The sequence below is a fragment of the Pecten maximus genome, chromosome 3 (genome assembly GCF_902652985.1).
Source record: "Pecten maximus chromosome 3, xPecMax1.1, whole genome shotgun sequence".
NCBI classification, from domain to species: domain Eukaryota; kingdom Metazoa; phylum Mollusca; class Bivalvia; order Pectinida; family Pectinidae; genus Pecten; species Pecten maximus.
The window spans coordinates 12874696-12883428 of record NC_047017.1 but is presented as its reverse complement, the minus strand read 5'-3'; positions in this window follow the sequence as shown (position 1 = coordinate 12883428).

Here is an 8733-nt window from a genome sequence, read left to right as displayed (position 1 = left end):
AATTATATATTATTCTATCAGGTTATATAGTATCCTATCAGGTTATATAATATTCTATCAGGTTAATAGTTTTCTATCAGGTTATATAGTATTCTATCAGGTTATATAGTATCTATCAGGTTATATAGTATTTTAGCAGGTTATATAGTATTCTATCGGGTTATGTAGTATTCTATCGGGTTATATAGTATTCTATCAGGTTATATAGTATTCTATCAAGTTATATAGTATCCTATCAGGTTATATAGTATCCTATCTAATTATATAGTATCCTATCAGGTTATATAGTATCATATCGGGTTATATAGTATCATATCGGGTTATATAGTATCCTATCGGGTTATATATTATTATATCGGGTTGTATAGTATCCTATCAGGTTATATAGTATCCTATCAGGTTATATAGTTTTCTATCAAGTTATATATTATTCTATCAGGTTATATAGTATCCTATCAGGTTATATAGTATCCTATCAGATTATATAGTATCCTATCAGGTTATATAGTATTCGATCAGGTTATATAGTATTCTATCGGGTCATATAGTATCATATCGGGTTATATAGTATCCTATCAGGTTATATAGTATCATATCGGGTTATTTAGTATACTATCAGGTTATATAGTGTCCTATCGGGATATATAGTATCATATCGGGTTATATAGTATCCTATAAGATTATATAGTAACATATCAGGTTATATAGTATCCTATCAGGTTATATAGTATTCTATCAAGTTATATAGTATTCTATCAGGTTATATAGTATTCTATCAGGTTATATATTATTCTATCGGGTTATATAGTATTCTATCAGGTTATATATTATTCTATCAGGTTATATAGTGTCCTGTCAGGTTATATAGTATCCTATCAGGTTATATAGTATTCGATCAGGTTATATAGTATCCTATGAGATTATATAGTATCATATCAGGTTATATAGCATCCTATCAGGTTATATAGTATCTTATCAGGTTATATAGTATCCTATCAAGTTATATAGTATCCTATTAGGTTATATAGTATTCTATCAGGTTAAATAGTATCCTATCAGGTTATATAGTATTCTATCTGGTTATATAGTATTTTATCAGGTTACATATTATCCTATCAGATTATATAGTATCCTTACAAGTTATATAGTATCCTAACAGGTTAAATAGTATCCTATCGGGTTAAATAGTATCCTATCAGTTTATATAGCATTCTATCAGGTTATGTAGTATCCTATCAGGTTATATAGTATCCTATCGGGTTATATAGCATTCTATCAGGTTATATAGCATTCTATCAGGTTATATAGTATTCTGTCGGGTTATATAGTATTCTATCGGGTTATATAGTATTCTATCGGGTTATATAGTATCCTATTAGGTTATAAAGTATCCTATCATGTTATGTAGTATCCTATTAGGTTATAAAGTATCCTATCATGTTATGTAGTATCCTATCAGGTTACATATTATCCTATCATGTTATGTAGTATCCTATCAGGTTATATAGTACCTTATCAGGTTATATATTATCATATCAGGTTATATAGTATCCTAACAGGTTATATAGTATCCTATCAGGTTATATAGTATCCTATCAGGTTATAAAGTATCCTATCAGGTTATATAGTATCATATCAGGTTATATAGTATCCTATCGGGTTATATAGTATCATATCAGGTTATATAGTATCATATCAGGTTATATAGTATCCTATCAGGTTAAATAGTATCATATGAGGTAATATAGTACCCCATCAGGTTATATAGTATTCTATCATGTTATATAGTATCGTATCAGGTTATATAGTACCCTAACAGGTTATATAGTATTTTATCAGGTTATATAGTATTCTATCAGGTTATATAGTATTCTATCAGGTTATATAGTATTCTATCAGGTTATATAGTATTCTATCGGGTTATATAGTATCCTATCAGGTTATATAGTATCATATCGGGTTATATAGTATCCTATCGGGTTATATAGTATCCTATCGGGTTATATATTATTCTATCGGGTTGTATAGTATCCTATCAGGTTATATAGTATCCTATCAGGTTATATAGTATCCTATCAGGTTATATAGTATTCTATCAAGTTATATATTATTCTATCAGGTTATATAGTATCCTATCAGGTGATATAGTATCCTATCAGATTATATAGTATCCTATCAGGTTATATAGTATTCGATCAGGTTATATAGTATTCTATCGGGTCATATAGTATCATATCGGGTTATATAGTATCCTATCAGGTTATATAGTATCATATCGGGTTATTTAGTATACTATCAGGTTATATAGTGTCCTATCGGGATATATAGTATCATATCGGGTTATATAGTATCCTATAAGATTATATAGTAACATATCAGGTTATATAGTATCCTATCAGGTTATATAGTATTCTATCAAGTTATATAGTATTCTATCAGGTTATATAGTATTCTATCAGGTTATATATTATTCTATCGGGTTATATAGTATTCCATCAGGTTATATATTATTCTATCAGGTTATATAGTGTCCTGTCAGGTTATATAGTATCCTATCAGGTTATATAGTATTCTATCAGGTTATATAGTATCCTATGAGATTATATAGTATCATATCAGGTTATATAGCATCCTATCAGGTTATATAGTATCTTATCAGGTTATATAGTATCCTATCAAGTTATATAGTATCCTATTAGGTTATATAGTATTCTATCAGGTTAAATAGTATCCTATCAGGTTATATAGTATTGTATCTGGTTATATAGTATTCTATCAGGTTAAATAGTATCCTATCAGATTATATAGTATCCTTACAAGTTATATTGTATCCTAACAGGTTAAATAGTATCCTATCGGGTTAAATAGTATCCTATCAGTTTATATAGCATTCTATCAGGTTATGTAGTATCCTATCAGGTTATATAGTATCCTATCGGGTTATATAGCATTCTATCAGGTTATATAGCATTCTATCAGGTTATATAGTATTCTGTCGGGTTATATAGTATTCTATCGGGTTATATAGTATTCTATCGGGTTATATAGTATCCTATTAGGTTATATAGTATCCTATCATGTTATGTAGTATCCTATTAGGTTATAAAGTATCCTATCATGTTATGTAGTATCCTATCAGGTTACATATTATCCTATTATGTTATGTAGTATCCTATCAGGTTATATAGTACCTTATCAGGTTATATATTATCATATCAGGTTATATAGTATCCTAACAGGTTATATAGTATCCTATCAGGTTATATAGTATCCTATCAGGTTATAAAGTATCCTATCAGGTTATATAGTATCATATCAGGTTATATAGTATCCTATCGGGTTATATAGTATCATATCAGGTTATATAGTATCATATCAGGTTATATAGTATCCTATCAGGTTAAATAGTATCATATGAGGTTATATAGTACCCCATCAGGTTATATAGTATTCTATCATGTTATATAGTATCGTATCAGGTTATATAGTACCCTAACAGGTTATATAGTATTTTATCAGGTTATATAGTATTCTATCAGGTTATATGGTATTCTATCAGGTTATATAGTATTCTATCAGGTTATATAGTATTCTATCGGGTTATATAGTATCCTATCAGGTTATATAGTATCATATCGGGTTATATAGTATCCTATCGGGTTATATAGTATCCTATCGGGTTATATATTATTCTATCGGGTTGTATAGTATCCTATCAGGTTATATAGTATCCTATCAGGTTATATAGTATCCTATCAGGTTATATAGTATTCTATCAAGTTATATAGTATTCGATCAGGTTATATAGTATTCTATCGGGTCATATAGTATCATATCGGGTTATATAGTATCCTATCAGGTTATATAGTATCATATCGGGTTATTTAGTATACTATCAGGTTATATAGTGTCCTATCGGGATATATAGTATCATATCGGGTTATATAGTATCATATCGGGTTATATAGTATCCTATCGGGTTATATAGTATCCTATCGGGTTATATATTATTCTATCGGGTTGTATAGTATCCTATCAGGTTATATAGTATCCTATCAGGTTATATAGTATCCTATCAGATTATATAGTATCCTATCAGGTTATATAGTATTCGATCAGGTTATATAGTATTCTATCGGGTCATATAGTATCATATCGGGTTATATAGTATCCTATCAGGTTATATAGTATCATATCGGGTTATTTAGTATACTATCAGGTTATATAGTGTCCTATCGGGATATATAGTATCATATCGGGTTATATAGTATCCTATAAGATTATATAGTAACATATCAGGTTATATAGTATCCTATCAGGTTATATAGTATTCTATCAAGTTATATAGTATTCTATCAGGTTATATAGTATTCTATCAGGTTATATATTATTCTATCGGGTTATATAGTATTCTATCAGGTTATATATTATTCTATCAGGTTATATAGTGTCCTGTCAGGTTATATAGTATCCTATCAGGTTATATAGTATTCTATCAGGTTATATAGTATCCTATAAGATTATATAGTATCATATCAGGTTATATAGCATCCTATCAGGTTATATAGTATCTTATCAGGTTATATAGTATCCTATCAGGTTATATAGTATCCTATTAGGTTATATAGTATTCTATCAGGTTAAATAGTATCCTATCAGGTTATATAGTATCCTATCAGGTTATATAGCATTCTATCAGGTTATATAGTATTCTGTCGGGTTATATAGTATTCTATCGGCTTATATAGTATCCTATTAGGTTATAAAGTATCCTATCATGTTATGTAGTATCCTATCAGGTTACATATTATCCTATCATGTTATGTAGTATCCTATCAGGTTATATAGTACCTTATCAGGTTATATATTATCATATCAGGTTATATAGTATCCTAACAGGTTATATAGTATCCTATCAGGTTATATAGTATCCTATCAGGTTATAAAGTATCCTATCAGGTTATATAGTATCATATCAGGTTATATAGTATCCTATCGGGTTATATAGTATCATATCAGGTTATATAGTATCATATCAGGTTATATAGTATCCTATCAGGTTAAATAGTATCCTATGAGGTTATATAGTACCCAATCAGGTTATATAGTATTCTATCATGTTATATAGTATCGTATCAGGTTATATAGTACACTAACAGGTTATATAGTATTTTATCAGGTTATATAGTATTCTATCAGGTTATATAGTATTCTATCAGGTTATATAGTATTCTATCGGGTTATATAGTATCCTATCAGGTTATATAGTATCATATCGGGTTATATAGTATCATATCGGCTTATATAGTATCCTATCGAGTTATATATTATTCTATCGGGTTGTATAGTATCCTATCAGGTTATATAGTATCCTATCAGGTTATATAGTATCCTATCAAGTTATATAGTATTCTATCAAGTTATATATTATTCTATCAGGTTATATAGTATCCTATCAGGTTATATAGTATCCTATCAGATTATATAGTATCCTATCAGGTTATATAGTATTCGATCAGGTTATATAGTATTCTATCGGGTCATATAGTATCATATCGGGTTATATAGTATCCTATCAGGTTATATAGTATCATATCGGGTTATTTAGTATACTATCAGGTTATATAGTGTCCTATCGGGATATATAGTATCATATCGGGTTATATAGTATCCTATAAGATTATATAGTAACATATCAGGTTATATAGTATCCTATCAGGTTATATAGTATTCTATCAAGTTATATAGTATTCTCTCAGGTTAAATAGTATTCTATCAGGTTATATATTATTCTATCGGGTTATATAGTATTCTATCAGGTTATATATTATTCTATCAGGTTATATAGTGTCCTGTCAGGTTATATAGTATCCTATCAGGTTATATAGTATTCTATCAGGTTATATAGTATCCTATAAGATTATATAGTATCATATCAGGTTATATAGTATCCTATCAGGTTATATAGTATCTTATCAGGTTATATAGTATCCTATCAGGTTATATAGTATCCTATTAGGTTATATAGTATTCTATCAGGTTAAATAGTATCCTATCAGGTTATATAGTATCCTATCGGGTTATATAGCATTCTATCAGGTTATATAGCATTCTATCAGGTTATATAGTATTCTGTCGGGTTATATAGTATTCTATCGGGTTATATAGTATCCTATTAGGTTATAAAGTATCCTATCATGTTATGTAGTATCCTATTAGGTTATAAAGTATCCTATCATGTTATGTAGTATCCTATCAGGTTACATATTATCCTATCATGTTATGTAGTATCCTATCAGGTTATATAGTACCTTATAAGGTTATATATTATCATATCAGGTTATATAGTATCCTAACAGGTTATATAGTATCCTATCAGGTTATATAGTATCCTATCAGGTTATAAAGTATCCTATCAGGTTATATAGTATCATATCAGGTTATACAGTATCCTATCGGGTTATATAGTATCATATCAGGTTATATAGTATCATATCAGGTTATATAGTATCCTATCAGGTTAAATAGTATCCTATGAGGTTATATAGTACCCCATCAGGTTATATAGTATTCTATCATGTTATATAGTATCGTATCAGGTTATATAGTACCCTAACAGGTTATATAGTATTTTATCAGGTTATATAGTATTCTATCAGGTTATATAGTATTCTATCAGGTTATATAGTATTCTATCGGGTTATATAGTATTCTATCGGGTTATATATAGAGGATCTGTCATGAGTTTCCCCTCATATTAGATTGATGATACGAGTTTTGAATTTTTTATTTTTGCGAGCCTCTGGCGAGCAAAAATAAAAAATTCTAAACGAGTATCATTAATCTAATATGAAGGGAAACGAATGACAGATTCTTTTATCATATGACGTTTTCTTTCATCGTTCCCCATCGAAAACTGATTTTCTCTTTTGCCTTGAATCGTCACATCTCAACCAAATCACCCGAACCTTCGAAGTAGGTCAATTATACCGACGAGAGAAGAAATAGTTCTAACACAACTGACTCTTGAAAAGGATTCATTTTATTAAATACACGTCTCAAAACAAAATTTCAGCATTTTTTCATTTAATCTATAATAGATAAATTGTCCTTGGTGTTTGAAACAATGAGGAAAATATTTTAGTTTGAAAGTTCATGAGCGACTGTTTTTGATGTGACGAAGCCGTGACGTCACTTGGCGCGATAATGGAGGCTTCGTTGTACAAATGTCTATTCGCTGTCGCTGTCGTACAGAACCATTGTACGGCGCCTTTTCACTGCTCTGTGTTTATCCTCGTCCTCGCGGGAGTTTATGGAGATGTGAAATGTTCCACCGTGAATATTCCCACTGAACATTGTGTTCAGACTGCCGTGAAAAGCGACTTTGGATGCCGATTTGTGGCAGTGTTGTTTGTTTTGACATTACACGTGTTTGTCGACGACAGTGTCAGCATGTTATTCTGAGTAACCGTTGAAGGCAAGTTGTAACAAACTACATTGCCGTTTTTCATGAGGATTTTATTAAATAATGTTATTATTTGTTAATTTGAAAAGAATCTAGACTAGATATGTCTCATCGGACAACGCAACCGCAATTTTCTATCGGAGTTGAAATATGTTACTAGACTAGGGGTCGTAAAATGGATGTTTGCCAGGCCTAATTTAACATCTTATAGTATAAATATAATTAAAAAACTTAGGATGTTTACATCTTGGATTTTATCTTTGATTGTACAATATGTTATGTTAATAGACCAATTTGTCGTTCAGTTGATTTTTTTTCAAAGTTTACAAGCACTAGTCGCCATTTTTACGAGTCGTAGTAAAAAGAAGTAGGTCGTTCCCACGCGTATGAATACAGTTCTCACGGAACCAGCCAATCAGCGTAGCGAAAGGTGTTATTACACTAGTGTCATAAAGAAAATTTATGTGATGGGTTTATGACACCGTATATAACGGTAGTCATATGATAAAGTATTCTATCGGGTTATATAGTATTCTATTAGGTTACATAGTATTCTATTAGGTTATATAGTATTCTATCGGGTTATATAGTATTCTATCGGGTTATATAGTATTCTATTAGGTTATATAGTATTCTATCGGGTTATATAGTATTCTATCGGGTTATATAGTATTCTATCAGGTTATATAGTATTCTATCAAGTTATATAGTATTCTATCAGGTTATATAGTATTCTATCAGGTTATATAGCATTCTATCAGGTTATATAGTATTCTATCAGGTTAATAGTATCCTATCAGGTCATATAGTATCCTATCGGGTTATATAGTATCATATCAGGTTATATAGTATTTTATCAGGTTAAATAGTACCCTATCATGTTAAATAGTATCCTATCAGATTATATAGTACCCTAACAGGTTATATAGTATCCTATCATGTTATATAGTATTCTATCAGGTTATATAGTATTCTATCAGGTTATATAGTATTCTATCGGGTTATATAGTATCCTATCAGGTTATAGTATTCAATGGCGCATTGATAGTCGGCCCGATATCCTGACATGATTAGAGTGGAAGTCGTCTATTAGATTATATGAATACCTGGATCGTAATGTATTTACATACATGAATGCGAATTGTACACATATTACAAATATTCATCGGTACAACTACGACAGGAAATTCAAATCTGTATCTTTATTTGGTATAACATAGTAACACAATTGACGAAGCCCCATCCACGTCTTCCTTCGTCAATTATAG